Below are 14,294 nucleotides of genomic sequence, written 5' to 3'. Positions count from 1 at the left end.
CAGCTTATGTTGCAGAAATGTGCCATCCAGCTTTTCCAAACAGTTTGTAAAATAAAGTCTTGTTTTCATAAACATTCATTATGGAAAGTTTGAAAATATCTTTTAACAAAGAGGAAGGGTGGACAACTCATAAATCATCGTTTTCCCAAACTCATTTACTGTCGGAGTATTTGCTTTGGCCCTTTGTGTCTCTCTCAATATTTGCAGCGTCCCTCAGAATTGAGACAGTTTGATGTACCAAAGAACCTTTAATACCCTTTCACTATGTAAGCATTCACCATTTTGATATCTAAACACTGCGTGTTTCCCACAGATAACATCTGTGTATGCAGAGTCCAGGGGCTGCCGTACCCTCAGACATTACTGTTTCTATTTCAGGTGAACTTTGGAGTCGAAAGACCGAGCGTGTGTAAAGTTCATTTTCACTGTGACTTCATTCAGATCAGGATTTTCATCTGTTTTCTTCATGAAAAATAGAATTGGGTCACAGAACTGACAGAGTTGGTCTATAGCGTGATCTTTGTTTTACTCACTGCTTTTTAAATTCATAGATTCATGACTGAGGTATCGTTTTTTTAAAAGTGGGATGCGAAAGAAAAAAAAGTCTTTGTGTGTGCGTGTGTGTGTGTGTGTGTGTGTGTGTGTGCATGTGTGTGTATATGTATGTGTGTGAATGTATGTTTGTGTGTGTGTTTGTGTATGTGTGTATGTGTGTATATGTGTGTATGTGTGTATATGTGTGTGTATGTGTGTGTGTGTCAGTAAATTCACCTCTAGGAGGGTACTTAGGCCAGTTGAATTTTTATGAGTGTGATAGGAAGTAGATCCATGAACATAGTCTGGGGTTTCTTTTCTTTGATTTCTGTGAGGGGAAAGGAATTCAGACTTCCAGTTTGATGGTTTCTGCCATGATGCCCCTGAATATGATTGCCCCCGTTTGCTTATCTATTAACAGTGAATGAAAAATTCTGTTTTCTCACATTGAGCACTGTGGAAACTTAATTTGGTGAAGAACACAATTTCAGTGCAACTTTAATTTCTATTTTCCTAATCACCAGTGAAGTGGGGTGTGCATTTCTTACACATTTGGATGTGGAATTTACTGTTCCTAGTTATTTGTTAATCTTAAACTGAGTTTCTTTCAGTTCATGTCTTTATATGTTGTATGTGATAGGTCTCTAGCTCCTACTTCCTCTACAGATGGCTTTCTTTCAAATATGTTCTCCCTCCCTTCAGATTGTTTTATTAATTTTCTCATTGATATCTGTCATAATATCCATGTTCTTCTCATATTTGCCTTGATTATCTATAATATTATATGTATTTAAAACACTTTAACTTCCAACCTGTGTAGAAATTAGATTTTACATTCAGCCTGAAGAACAACATATACATTTGCTTGACCCAATGAGTATTAAGATGACGAAATTCCAGTACACTGAGAGTCTGAAAGGTTTAAATGGATTTGGGATGCAAGTCCCCAAATAACAGTGGTTTCTAAGGGATGAAACATTCAGATTGAACCGTTGGCTTCCTTCTTCACAACTAGAGGGTTAGCACCACTGTGTCCTGCTTCTTCTTAGAACATATACACCTTCTCTCTCCTAAGCCTGCTTCCATTCCAGCTTCCTCCACTACGTCTGGTTTTCAGTACCAGAGAGGAATGCACTGACTGTCTTGCTGGTAGTGAGAAAATCTTGGTGCTGAAGATTTTCTTTATCACCCACACTGATGTCCCATTGGGAAATAAAAAATGGAAATTGACATAGCAGTTGCCAGGGAGACAAAGAAATGTGACTTTTGAGAATGTGATGTATGTGGTCTGAGACTCAGGGCAGGTTCTCCCAATACTGAAGGGTAGACATTGGAAGACTCAGTAGCTGGCAACATTAAAGAATTTTCTTCCTGTTTTTGCATGACGAAGAGTTCTTGCCTGGAATGAGGTTTAAACTTGACTGTGCATGTGTCTAACCATCTGTAGAGATTGCTTTAAGTTTTACTCAGGAAGAGACACAGTAGAAAACTGTTAGGCAGGAATTCCTTTTCTTTGGGGGTAAGGCATTATTAGAAGGTGTTTTCTCGACAAGGACATTGTTATGTTAAAAGTGTGAAATATGAGATTTTTTTTTCCTTAGTTAAAAATCCAAGTCCTTTTTGTGATTCAAACCCTGGTTAATGATAAGTTATTATCAAATTATTCAGCTATTTAAAGCTTTAAAATAAAAAAAAAACCAACCAAAATGAGACTCAAAACATCTGAGGGGATCCCCTTGTCAGAGAAAAGGTTGTTAGCGCCCCACTCTCATTCCATGCATCCCTTAACATTTGGCATCATTTTAGGCAACTAAGTAACTGACATTTTATTCTTCCTTATAGCTGAATGTCAGAATTTTCATACTGATATGAATTGAGTAGGCTATTTAGAAACAAACCACTCTTTACATTAAGTAGTCCCCGATACAAATGGTTGGTAGCTATATAAGCACTTATACACTTGACCCTTCAACCTGGGGAGAATGGATGTGATATCCAGGTGAATACATTCTAATTGTACTTCCTTAAATGCCTCAATAACTCTCCCCAATAACATTTACCTATGACCCCATCATCCCCACCTGAATCCGATTCCCTCCTTTAACTTACAGCTTCTTATATCTGCTCAGATTATTACTAAGCGAATCAATGTCCTGCCTCGGTCCACTCTAAAACCAAAGGATCACTGTCCTCTTCTAAATTAATTGCTTGTCTTGTTGCTGGAATAAAGTGTTCAGCTGACATTTTCTTATTCAGTCCAAGACCCATTAACACCCTCCTGGAGTAGCATTGCTCACACTTAGTGTCTTTCCATTTCAGATTCTACTCTAGGTAGTCCCCTCACAGGCACACCCAGAAGAAACTTGTCTTTCTAGATCACTCTAGATCCTGTCAGGTGGTTAATATTAATCATCACAACTCCATAGTGTTATAATCTGCTTTAGATTCTAAGTCAATGTCTAAAAAGTTTCTTGTTACAAGAAGTTTATCTTCTGAGATGAATTTTTGCATACGTTACCCAATTAAACCATTCCAAGAGCCGGTTAGAATTACATTAAACTGCACATTAATTTGCACAAGGCTGGCATGTTTATATCAGTAAATACTCCACTGTAGAGAGGTGATGTCATTTAGTCTGTTTAGACTGATTTTATTCTTCTGGTAATTCTCCGTAATAAGATCTGCATTTTTTAAAAATTGATTTAATTTTTAAATTTTATATCTGGGTTCATATATCCACATATATACTTAGAGTAGGCGGAGTAATTTTGATTCATTACATTCAACTTGTTTGTATATTTGGGGCCAGCTCCTTCACTAAAGCAGCTTTGATAGTTTCCATAGTTTGGTTTTATTCTTGAGTGTTCCAAGAAGGCAGCAGTATTCTTTTTTTTTTTTTTTTTTTTTTTTTTTGACATTAGATATTTTCGTTCTCCTATACCCTGACTATGCCAGACTTACTCTGCTTCCAGATTCTTCTCATCTGGATGAGAAAACTGTCACTCGTGGCATCAAAGTCTAGAGAAAGGGCCAAGATGGTGGCGAGGTAAGAGAAGTGTCTGAAGATGCCAAATGTAAGGGGTGTCAAAAGCTACACAGTTAAGATAAATCTTGTTTTGATGGAACCGTTTAAAGAGAAAATAGCAGGCACCAAAAGGAATGCATGCAGACGGAATGCAGAGACTCTTCTGGGGGCAGGAGAAATGGGGGCTCCGCGGTGAAGATAACAAGCTCCGCCAGGGGGCCCGATTTGGTTCCCAGCTGCTGCAGTGGGGCTCACAAACCTCTGTAAGCCCATTTCCAGAGAATCTGATGCCCTCTTGGCTTCCATGGGTATCCACATACATGAACAAACCACCAAATATTTAAACAGAAGCAAGAGCGTTACACATGCTGCTCACGGGGAGGGTCAGCTTTGAGAGAATGATTGACACTCTCGGCAGAGCACTGTGATTGGTCAGGTAAGATTAACACAACAGGGAAATGCGATTTCCAAAAGCCACAGGGCTCAGTTTCCCCAAACAGTTGTCTACTGTGCTCCAGGTGCGTCATTCTCCTACTCTTACCCCACCCCCAGCTCAAACTGCAGTCCTTTATTAGGGCTGCACTTCTAAGGTCACATTGATGGACCAGGTCTTCTCAGTTCCTGTTGTATCATCCACTCAAAGCTATCCCTTCTACCCAGAAACATAAACATCTATTAGCCCAACTCCAGAGGACTTGATGTCCTATTGATGGGTGTGTGTGTTCACGGGCGCCCGTGAGTGTGTATGCACACACACATACATGCGCACGCACGCACGCGTGCGTGCACACACATATGAAAGAATAACATGAAAGATAAAAAAATTAATAAATTCAAAAAGTCTGTCAGAGTTGGTGCATAGCATTCTTGAATCCCTGGGTTCAATCACCACCACCCCAAATAAGACAGAATCAATGCTGAGGAAAAGAAGGAATGGAGACAAGGAAATAACAGGAAGGAAGGAAGGAGGAAGAAAGAAAGAAGGAAATAAAGAAAGAAGGAAATAGAGAGAGGCAGAGGGAGGGGGGCAAGAAAGGGAAAGAAAGAATGGGCAATGTCAATAGAAAAGTAACTAAGCCTGGGTCCTGTTCTGAATAAATCCTTGGGATGTATACTTGGTAGAGAACATCAGAGAATGGCCATAATCTTTTTCTTCCTTAACCGATAAGTTTTAATTCTTTTTAAAAATATATCTAGGTAGGTTTTCTCATTACAGTTTCATTGGCTTTGTCTGGCTGGTGAAAGTTCTTCCCAAAAGAAATGGCTTGTACTTTATTAACATTTTAATATAAATTTAAGTAAATTATATTAATATACATGTTAGAAAAATAAATTTAAATATACTAATTTTATGTATTTTTATTTCTTTTTTTTCCCTTCTGTGATGGCTAGTTTTCATTGTCAACTTGACATAACCTAGAATCATCGTGGAGAGACAGGGTCAATGAAGAATTGCCTACATCAGATTGGTCTTTGGGCATGCCTCTTGAGAAGTTGTCTTGGATTCCGTAGTTGATGTAGAAATACCCCGACAACTGTGGGTAGCACCATTCCCTAGGCTGGGCCCTAACTGATTTAAGAATGAAGAAAGTAGAAAACAAGCAAGCAGGGTTTATGCATTCATTTATTTTAACTGTGGATATAGTGTGACCAACTGTCTCAAGATTATTCTTTTTGTGATTTCCCTGCAGTGATGGATTGTAACCTGGCATTATAAACCAAAGAACCCTCTTCTTCTTCTACATTGCTTTTGGTCTGGGTATTTTAACCCAGCAAAATAAATGAAACTACACTATCACCTACTTGGTTATTGGTGTCTTTTGGGCTATATGGATATTTTCTATTTCACTATATTAATTGTAACTTATTAGTTTTTTAATGTTTATCCTGGGCAATAAATGAACAACTGAATGTAGTTGGGATAGATGCTTCTTTACAAAGAGATTTGTTCAGGACTTAGCTGTGGCTCTCATTTAGGACCCGTTGTTTCTTTCCTGTTCTTTATCTGAGTCCTTTGACCATTTGACTCTGAATTGTCTACGTCCCACTTTAGGTTTGTTAAACAGCCCGAATGTATGGACTTGCATGTTTTGTTAACTATGAAACATTTCCACTCTTCCTTCACATAGGTCTTGTCGCATTTCTCATCCCCCTGTCTTCCGAGGGTCTCTTCCATGTGGTTGCTGTGGTGGATAGTGTGACATGGGGCTGTGAAATTCTGTGCAGTATTCTTCAGATCGAATGTTCTCATGCACTTATCAGATTTGCTGGTCCCTTCTTCTAACAGTTTATCTTTCGCTTCAGCTCAAAACCTTGTTGATTATAATGTCTCTCCAACTCTTCCTATGATTTTTATATTGTTGGTGTATTTGTTGACACGTTGTAATAAAACAGTGTTCTTACTTTTAAATATTTAAAAATGGATATGGGGGTGAACATACATAATATCAGTAATTGGGAAATAGTGTTGGTCATGGTTATTCTCATCTGCATGAGTTTGTGGCTAGCCGAAGTGATATATATGAATCTCCATCTCAAACCCCAGCCTCCCCTAAACTATGAGAATGATACCTTGAGGCTTCTTTGTATGCCTTCCACATTTTGTTTGTACTGGGAAATCCACACTTCATTTTTTAAATTCTAGCTTTACTGACACATAGTTAGCATTTCAGAATTTGATATATTTAGTGTACAGCCTGTTTTGACACATGAGTATATTGTGAAATGATCACTATTATCAAGCTAATTAATATATACACTGCCTTGTGTAGTTAATGATATGAGCATTGTGACAACATTCGGGATTTAGTTCCTACCAGTTTCAACTATATGACACAATATTATTAACTATGGCCATCATGTTCTTCATCGGTTCTCCAGAGCTTAGTCACTGTATATTTATGAACAAAGTTGTCACCTTTGCATTGTCTATTCTCTCATTCATCAACATTTGGCTCAATTCTATATCTCTTCTTATTACAGTCATACTTCAGTGAACACAGGCCTGCAGATAGCACTTGACATGGTAGTTTCTGCTCCCTTAACCTTATACCTGGAAGTGGACTATCTGGATCATGTACAAGTGTCTCTTTCCTCTCTGTCTGTCCCTCTGGGTCCACACAGCCCCTCACTTAGACTGGACATTATTAAACCTAAGGGCTTAGGATATACTAGGCAAGTAATCTACCAGTGCATGATGGTTTTTGTTTATGACATAAATCCTAAGTTACCAAATGTCATCCAGTTATGTCTATGATTTGAATTTTTCTGATTATTAGTGGTGATGAGAATCATTCTTTATAGCTATATATGTCCTTTGCTTATTTTAAAATCTGGCCATTTGCTTGCTATTGGCTTTCTGATTTCCTTATCTGTTTGGACACTGACCAATAATTATTTGTCATTGCATGCATGTTTAAGAATATTTTCTCATTTGCTGTTTGTCTCTTCGTTGTGTTATTTCCTCTGGTGTGCACGGTCATTTTCATTTGATTTCATCCCGTTGGCCAACCCACCTCACCCCGCCTCCTTTTGCTTTGTTGTCTCTTTCTTAGTTGGAGTTACACACAAATCTTAGAAAACAAGATTTTTTTTTTTTTTTTTTTTTGATGGACACATACCATTATCACAAATCTTTCTCATGTCTTCTTCCAGTTGTATCTGGTCTCACAGTTAAGGTTTTAAATGTGTGTGTGTGTGTGTGTGTGTGTGTGTGTGTATGTGTGTGTGTGTGTAGAAAGAGGGGGGAACTTGTAAATACCAATGTGTTCATGACTGTTTCCCTGCTTAAATGTATGGCACACATATGTGGGTCTAGTATTTGCAGGGGCCAGAAAAGGGTGTCAGATCCCCTGGAATTAGAACTACAGATAGTCAGCTGTGTAGTTGTGGGTGATCTAAACTGTTGAGCCTTTCTCAGCAGCAATGAATAATAAAGAGAATGTTTATTCCCTACAATATCATCTCAGCAGTTTGTGGGAAAACAAGAAATAGACATGTGTGTTGATTTCTGAACTCTATTCTGTTTCATTCATTTCTTTAAATGCCTCTATTATGCACCTTTATTTCCAGGGCTTTTTACTACTTTGTGATACCAGCTACTGTGATTCCCTGAGCCCTGTTCTCTGAGTCCAAGGTTACTTAAGCCATGTGGATTTTTGTAGTTTGATACAAATTTTAGTGTTTTTTTTTTTCATTTCTGTTCAAATTTTACTAGAATTTTGAAAAACAAGACAAAACAGGGCAGATTACTTTGGGTAGTATTAAAGAATCTAACACTTTAAACTTTTCCAATTCATGAAGAAAAGAGATCTTTTCACTTCTCCATGACTTTTTTTCAGTTTATTTGATTAATGCTTTTAGGTTTACATTTACAAATATTTCACCTTGTAGTTAATTTATTTTTTACCTATTTTATTTTTTGGTACTATATACACAGGAATATTTTCTTGACACCTCCCTCCCCCTGGTAAATTTTTACAAGTGTATAGGTACAGGTCACCATAGCCCATTGTCTGGTACCAGCTCCTTTGTTAACTTACTTTCTGTTGATGTGATAACATATCACAATCAAAAGCAACTTGAGGAGGAAAGGGTTTATTTTGTTTGCAGGTTATAGACAAGTTAGAGACCATGGATGATCTCTGTTTTCTGACTTGTTTCTTCTGTCTTAGTAAGCTTGCTTTCTTATACAACCCAAGATCACCTGGTCCAGGATGTTATCACCCAGAGTGGGTTAGGTCCTCCCCCATCAATCATTTAAAAAGCAAACAACAACAACTACCCAAAGGCAGAAAAACAAGAACAAAACAAAACAGCAAACAAACACACAAAAACAGCTCCTGAGACATTTTTACAGGTCAATCATATGAAAGTTTTTTCTCAATTGAGATTTTCTCTTCCCAGATGATTCTAGCTTACTTTGAGTTGATAAACAAGTAACCTGTATTCTTAAGTTATCCATTTTTTTAATACTGTTGCTCACATTAGCATTATAATCTTTTGTGTGTCAAATGTATTGTCACTGTTGTGGCTTGAATAGAAACGCTCTCCATAGAGAGATAAAAATGTAGATCTCTCAACTCAACTCCTTCTCTGGCACCACACCTGCCTGGACTCTGCCATGTTTTCTGCCATAACAATGATGGACTGAACCACTTAAAGCCAGCTCCAAATTAAATGTTTTCCATTGAAAGAGTTGCCATGGTCATGGTGTCTCTTCATAGCAATAGAACAGTGACTAAGACAGCACCCAATGTTTTCTTATTGCTTTTCCTTTTGAATGATCTACCCATTTTAAAATATAGGGTAAGTCTCTTACTATTTTTGTATTACTGTCTACTTCTCCATTCGGTTCTGTTAATTTTGCTTTATATATTTACATGCCTTAATGTTGAGGTCATATATATTTAAAGTTGTTATATTTTATTAATGAATTAACTCTTTATCTTTTTATATCATCACTTTCTTTATCCCTTAGTAACAGTTTTGACTGAAAGTTATTTTGTCTGCTGTCAGTATACTTATGATTATTTCACTGGAGACTTAGGTTATGAGTACAACCTGGTACTGACTTGAACATGGGATTTGGCTTTGTGGAAATGCACCAATGATGGTTGGTTTTTAACTGTCAATTTGCAGTGACCTAAAAATTACCTGGCAATGAATCTTAAATGAGGAATTATCTAGATTTGTTGGGCCTGTGGGGCATGGCCATGGAGAACTGTCTTCATTGTTAATGTAGAAAGACACAACCCACTGTGGGTAGCACCATTCCCCATTTAGGAACTTCTAAATTACATAAGCACACAAAACAAGGATTCACATATATATATTCTCTCTCTTTGATCTTACTATGAATGTGAACTGACTAGTTCCTGCTTTGACTTCTCCCAAATGGCAGACTGGAACCTGGAATTGTAAGAATGAAAAAAAATTTCACTTTCTTCCCTAAGTTATTTTATTCTATCCTAATGACAAAAATGGAACTGGAACAGAGCAAAATCCTCAGGTAGTTAGAGCTAGCTTCATACTGGGGTAAGCCTATATAGATGAATATGCATGGCCTTGTTTAATACTCAGAGACACTGAGGTAGACCAAGTTTATCCCATATGCTGAATGACAACAGACAGATGTTTGTCTCTGACAAACACCTTAGCAATAGAGTTTTCCATGAAAAAGATTGGTTATGACTAACAGCGACTAGTATGAGAACTTATTTATGCGTTTATTCTTATTATGAGAACTTATCTAAGCATTTATTCATCCAGGAACCTACAAGATAGGTTAAGTAGTTGTAAATGAAATTTGGGGTCACCACAAAAATTTGTTTGCTTTAAGTGTGTGTGTATCTGTATATGTGTGTATGTGTATGTATGTATGTATGTATGTATGTATGTATGTATGTATGTATGTATATGTGTATATGCATATATATGTATATGTATGTATGTATGTATGTATGTATGTATATATATATATATATATATATATATATATATGTGTGTGTGTGTGTGTATGTGTATGCATTATGTATGTATACCACTTCATTCCTGTAAGTGCCAGAAATATTTTCTCTGGAACTGGAGCTTCAGACAGCTGTGAGCCACATGTATGTGTCAGGAACTAATGTAAGTGTTTTACAAGATCACAGAGTCATATCTGCAGCTCCAGTAAGTTTTATAAATAAAAAGCTGGTCAATCATTTCAACTCCATGGTGTTTTCAGGTTGTCAAAAGCTGACACTTCCATACAAATTTTCTTTTTCCTGTTTGGAATATGAGGATTTTTAAAATCTCAGTGTTTCTAGGCTTTGCATGTATCTTTATCTGAGAAATAACATTGAATTTTATTTTTGTTGTAAGAAGAGTGTTGCTTTTGCCAAGAAATTAAATCTATTTTAAGAATGGTTTTATTTTTATGTTTTCCACCATTAGAGTGCTTGACCCTCTCTCATTGGAGGTACTCAAACATCCGTGGAGCATTCATGAACACTGCCTAAGCTTCTCTTACTTTCTCTTGAAATTTACAGTGAATTCGTGGGCCCTTTCTAATGTTAGGTTTCTTTACTTTCTCTCTTTTTAATATAAATATTGTAAAATTTGCTCTTGTCTTCTACCGATATCTTGTTTGTGATTTTATCATAGTTAATTAGAGGTTTTTAGAATATATTCTATTTGTGTGTATGTTCTCGAGCTTTATAAATACCTATTTAAACTGTCATCACAATTCTGAAGTGTTCCATGTTTTTGAGTACAGAGCAGACTATAATTGGCAGTCTTCATCTTAGAGAAAGAAGAATTTAAAAGAATCTAGTATATGGTGCTAGTGAGATGGTTCAGTAGATAAAATCACTTGCCACAGAGACCTACAACTTGAGTTTAAGCCTCAGGACTAACAGGCTGGAAAGAGAACTGACTCCTGAAAAGTTATACTCTAACCTACACATTCCATAGAATTTGTATTTGTGTGACTGTGTGTGTGTGTGAGAGAGAAAGAGTGTGTATGTATGTGTGTGTGTGTGTGTGTGTGAGATGGGGGCACACAAATTGAGGGAGTTGAGTCTCTCATCACACCTGTGAGTCCAGGAGCTAGAACTCAGTTCTGCAGACTTGGAGGCAAGTGCCTTTACCCACTGAGCCATCTCGTTCATCCACTTTTTAGTATTTAAATGCGGAAAAAAGGCTCCATTAGTCACATTCTAATCAAAAAGGAAGGAGAGTCTACAAATTAAGAAATCAGTAATGACGATTACTAACCATAAGGGGGATGCTCTAGATCTTGACTATACAAATGTGTTTCCATCTTACTACCGAAGGGAAAAATATTCCTGCAGATTTTGTATAAGAATCCTAAGAGTCGTAACAACAAAAATGTTTTATAATGTTTCATGTCAGTACCACTAAGAGGGGGATTCAGTTTGATCATTTAGATACTTAGTCTGTTTTAGGACCACGTGGGACCTCCTCTTTCATTCACCTTCCTAGCCCCATCAGCATCCAGGAACAATGCTGTATATTTGTAAACAAAACCTTGATCTCCCTTACTTCCCCATTCCTTGGGTCTATCTCATTAGCAAATCTGGATACAATTACTGCAAGCAGTAGAAACGAGACAATATTTTGTGAATTTTACATAACTTTCTAACTCTCCATTTTGGCAGAGCCAGGGACCAGCCACTACAGCTGTCAGGATGATTTATGACGTTCTTCAGCAAGCTGACAGCAAGTGGGGGGAAAAAAACCTCCGTGCAAGAAAAATTTCTCATATTTATTCTACCCAGTTTAATACCTGATGAACCGTGTTATAAGAACAATTCTTAAAATAGCCTTGAGGAGAGCATCTCTATACTTCCCAGGACATACAATCCATCATAGAAACACTCCCGGGGAGTACAGGACAGACAGTGGCTCTGTTGTGAGTCTGACTATATTACAGAAGAGCTAGTGATGGGAGTCATGACAATTAAAAACCACAGGCTAGTGTACATTACAAGCTAGCTGACTCTCCCACTGTCATCCAGGAAGCCTACCTCCCAGGTGATAGTTATGTAAATGTGACTGTGAAGAGATGGGAGGGAGAGGCGGCAGTCTGGCCTCCAGAGACAGTGGAGAGAAGCAGAGAAGAAAAACAACTGGTCTTTGGTGAGGTCCTCTATACTTTGTGATTTCTGAAACCTCTGACTCCTGGAGGCCATAATAAATTCATCTAAATAAGGCATACAGCACTTATCTTATATTGGCTTGCTTGCATTCTCTTAAGGCTACTTGACTTGTGAGCCATTTCTTCTCACCTAGAGAAGTGTGCAACCAAACCCTAGTACCCTTCATCCAGTGCAGCCAAACTCTGCTAACCTTTCCTCTAGTGCATCCAAACCCTCAGAACCCTTCCTCCAGGGCCACGAAACTCTTGTAACCGGTTTGAAGTAACCGGTTTGAAACCTGTCTGTAAACATAAGAAAATCTGTTTCAGAGACCCGATTAACCAGAATATTAAACAAATGAAGAACATTATTTCCTGTTTGCTTTATTTAGTTCCTTTCTAGCCGAGCATCCCATTTTCTGAAAGAGTGGCTACACTCACTTAGGTTGGGCTCTGTATTTGCCAGGCTTGAAGCATCCCTTTCTCTTGCTTCTGTCTGGCGCTATTTAATGCTCTCTGCTCCTTTGATGGTTTTTCTCCCTAAACACTGACCAGTCCTGGAGCTCACTTACTTCTAACCTTCCACCAAAATCTTCTTTAATTAGATATCACATATCAACATTTCTCAAATTTGTATTTCTAATGCAACATATTGATGAACTCTAGGAGTTTGTTTTCTATTTCTTTTATACCACAAACATGACACGTCAGTAAGATCTGGTGTTCTCTTCCAAAGATTTTTTTTTCTATTTGCACTTTTAAAAAAATCAGTTCTTTGAGAGTTTGTCTAATGTGTTTTTGCATTTTGATCAATTCAAACACTACACAGATCCAACCCTTTTCTCTACTCTCCCAATTTTATTTCATTTTATTTCTTAATCCTTGAAGACCAATTTTGTTCTGTCCTAATATTCTTGAATATGTGGTCTAGCTCCAGTGGAAGACACAGGATGTTTTGCTCTGACCTCTGAATGCATGTACCCAGGCTTGAACATCTGCATACACACAGCATGCATGGTACACATACAAGTCCACACACACTAAACAAAGAAGATGAAGAAATGAATAAGGAGGAAGAGGGGGAAGGAAGAACATAAGGAAGAAGGGGAAAAAAAGGAAGGAAGGAAACCATTTTTGATTGTACTATTTTCCTGAAAAAAATTTTTTTAGATAATTCTGTTGATTACAAGGCAAATATTCAGTTCTCTAGAAAGGGATAAAGCATTTCACATAAAAATTTAGTTTGTCCTCTTTGTCTAATCAGCAACATCTCCTGCTGTAGTCTTTGATCTACCTTAATATTTTCCCTTTAAGATTTTTTTTATGTACACTCAATTTCCATTTTTAAAAATTTTGTTTTGTTTTGTTTTCAGAATGTCCCCTTACCCCTGTTCTGATGTTCTGACTGCATCGCCTTTGAAAGCCTATTCTACCTCAGCTTCTTTTAGGACAACATCTATTAAGACTTTATGAATATTTTATTAAGACTTTTTAAATGACAAAATGATAGTTTGTGATTTTTTTTTGTCTGCTGTTACTATTTGCTGAAATGGTATATATTTAGCCAAAGTTCATTCAGCAATGTTAGCTACTAGTAGGTAATGGATTGAATCCAATTTCTCATTATAGGAAGACATCATCTTTTGGAGCATTCCCAAACATGTGGCGTTAGGTGACTTATCAGAGTAGAGATATGAGCATTAAAAAGAGCCAACAAATAACTCAGGTCAGTTACAGAAGTCAAGGATTCAAATGCACACAATAAATTGGTTGGTTTTATTACCATAGTGCGCTCACATTGCTGTTTAAGAATCTACGGTTTGATTTTATGGCGAGCTATAGAAAAAGTCTAAAGGTAGCCAAGGACTTACAGTATACCATCCATGTCAGAAGCTTTGGGATTCTTCAATGGGACACCCAATTAATAGGAATCTTTTAGTTCTTCTGGTGATACCATGTTAAATAAGACCTCTCCTTGTTGATAGTGCTATCCCATGGTTTCCTTCTGATGTAATTTATTTAACATGTGGCTAGTCTCCATGACTAACTCACACGTGGGTGGAAGAGGGAAGCATACAGAATGAAACTGAGGTC

This window comes from Micromys minutus (assembly GCF_963924665.1).
Source record: "Micromys minutus genome assembly, chromosome: 8".
NCBI classification, from domain to species: domain Eukaryota; kingdom Metazoa; phylum Chordata; class Mammalia; order Rodentia; family Muridae; genus Micromys; species Micromys minutus.
The sequence above is the reverse complement of the archived record's forward strand: the minus strand, read 5'-3'. Positions refer to the sequence as shown.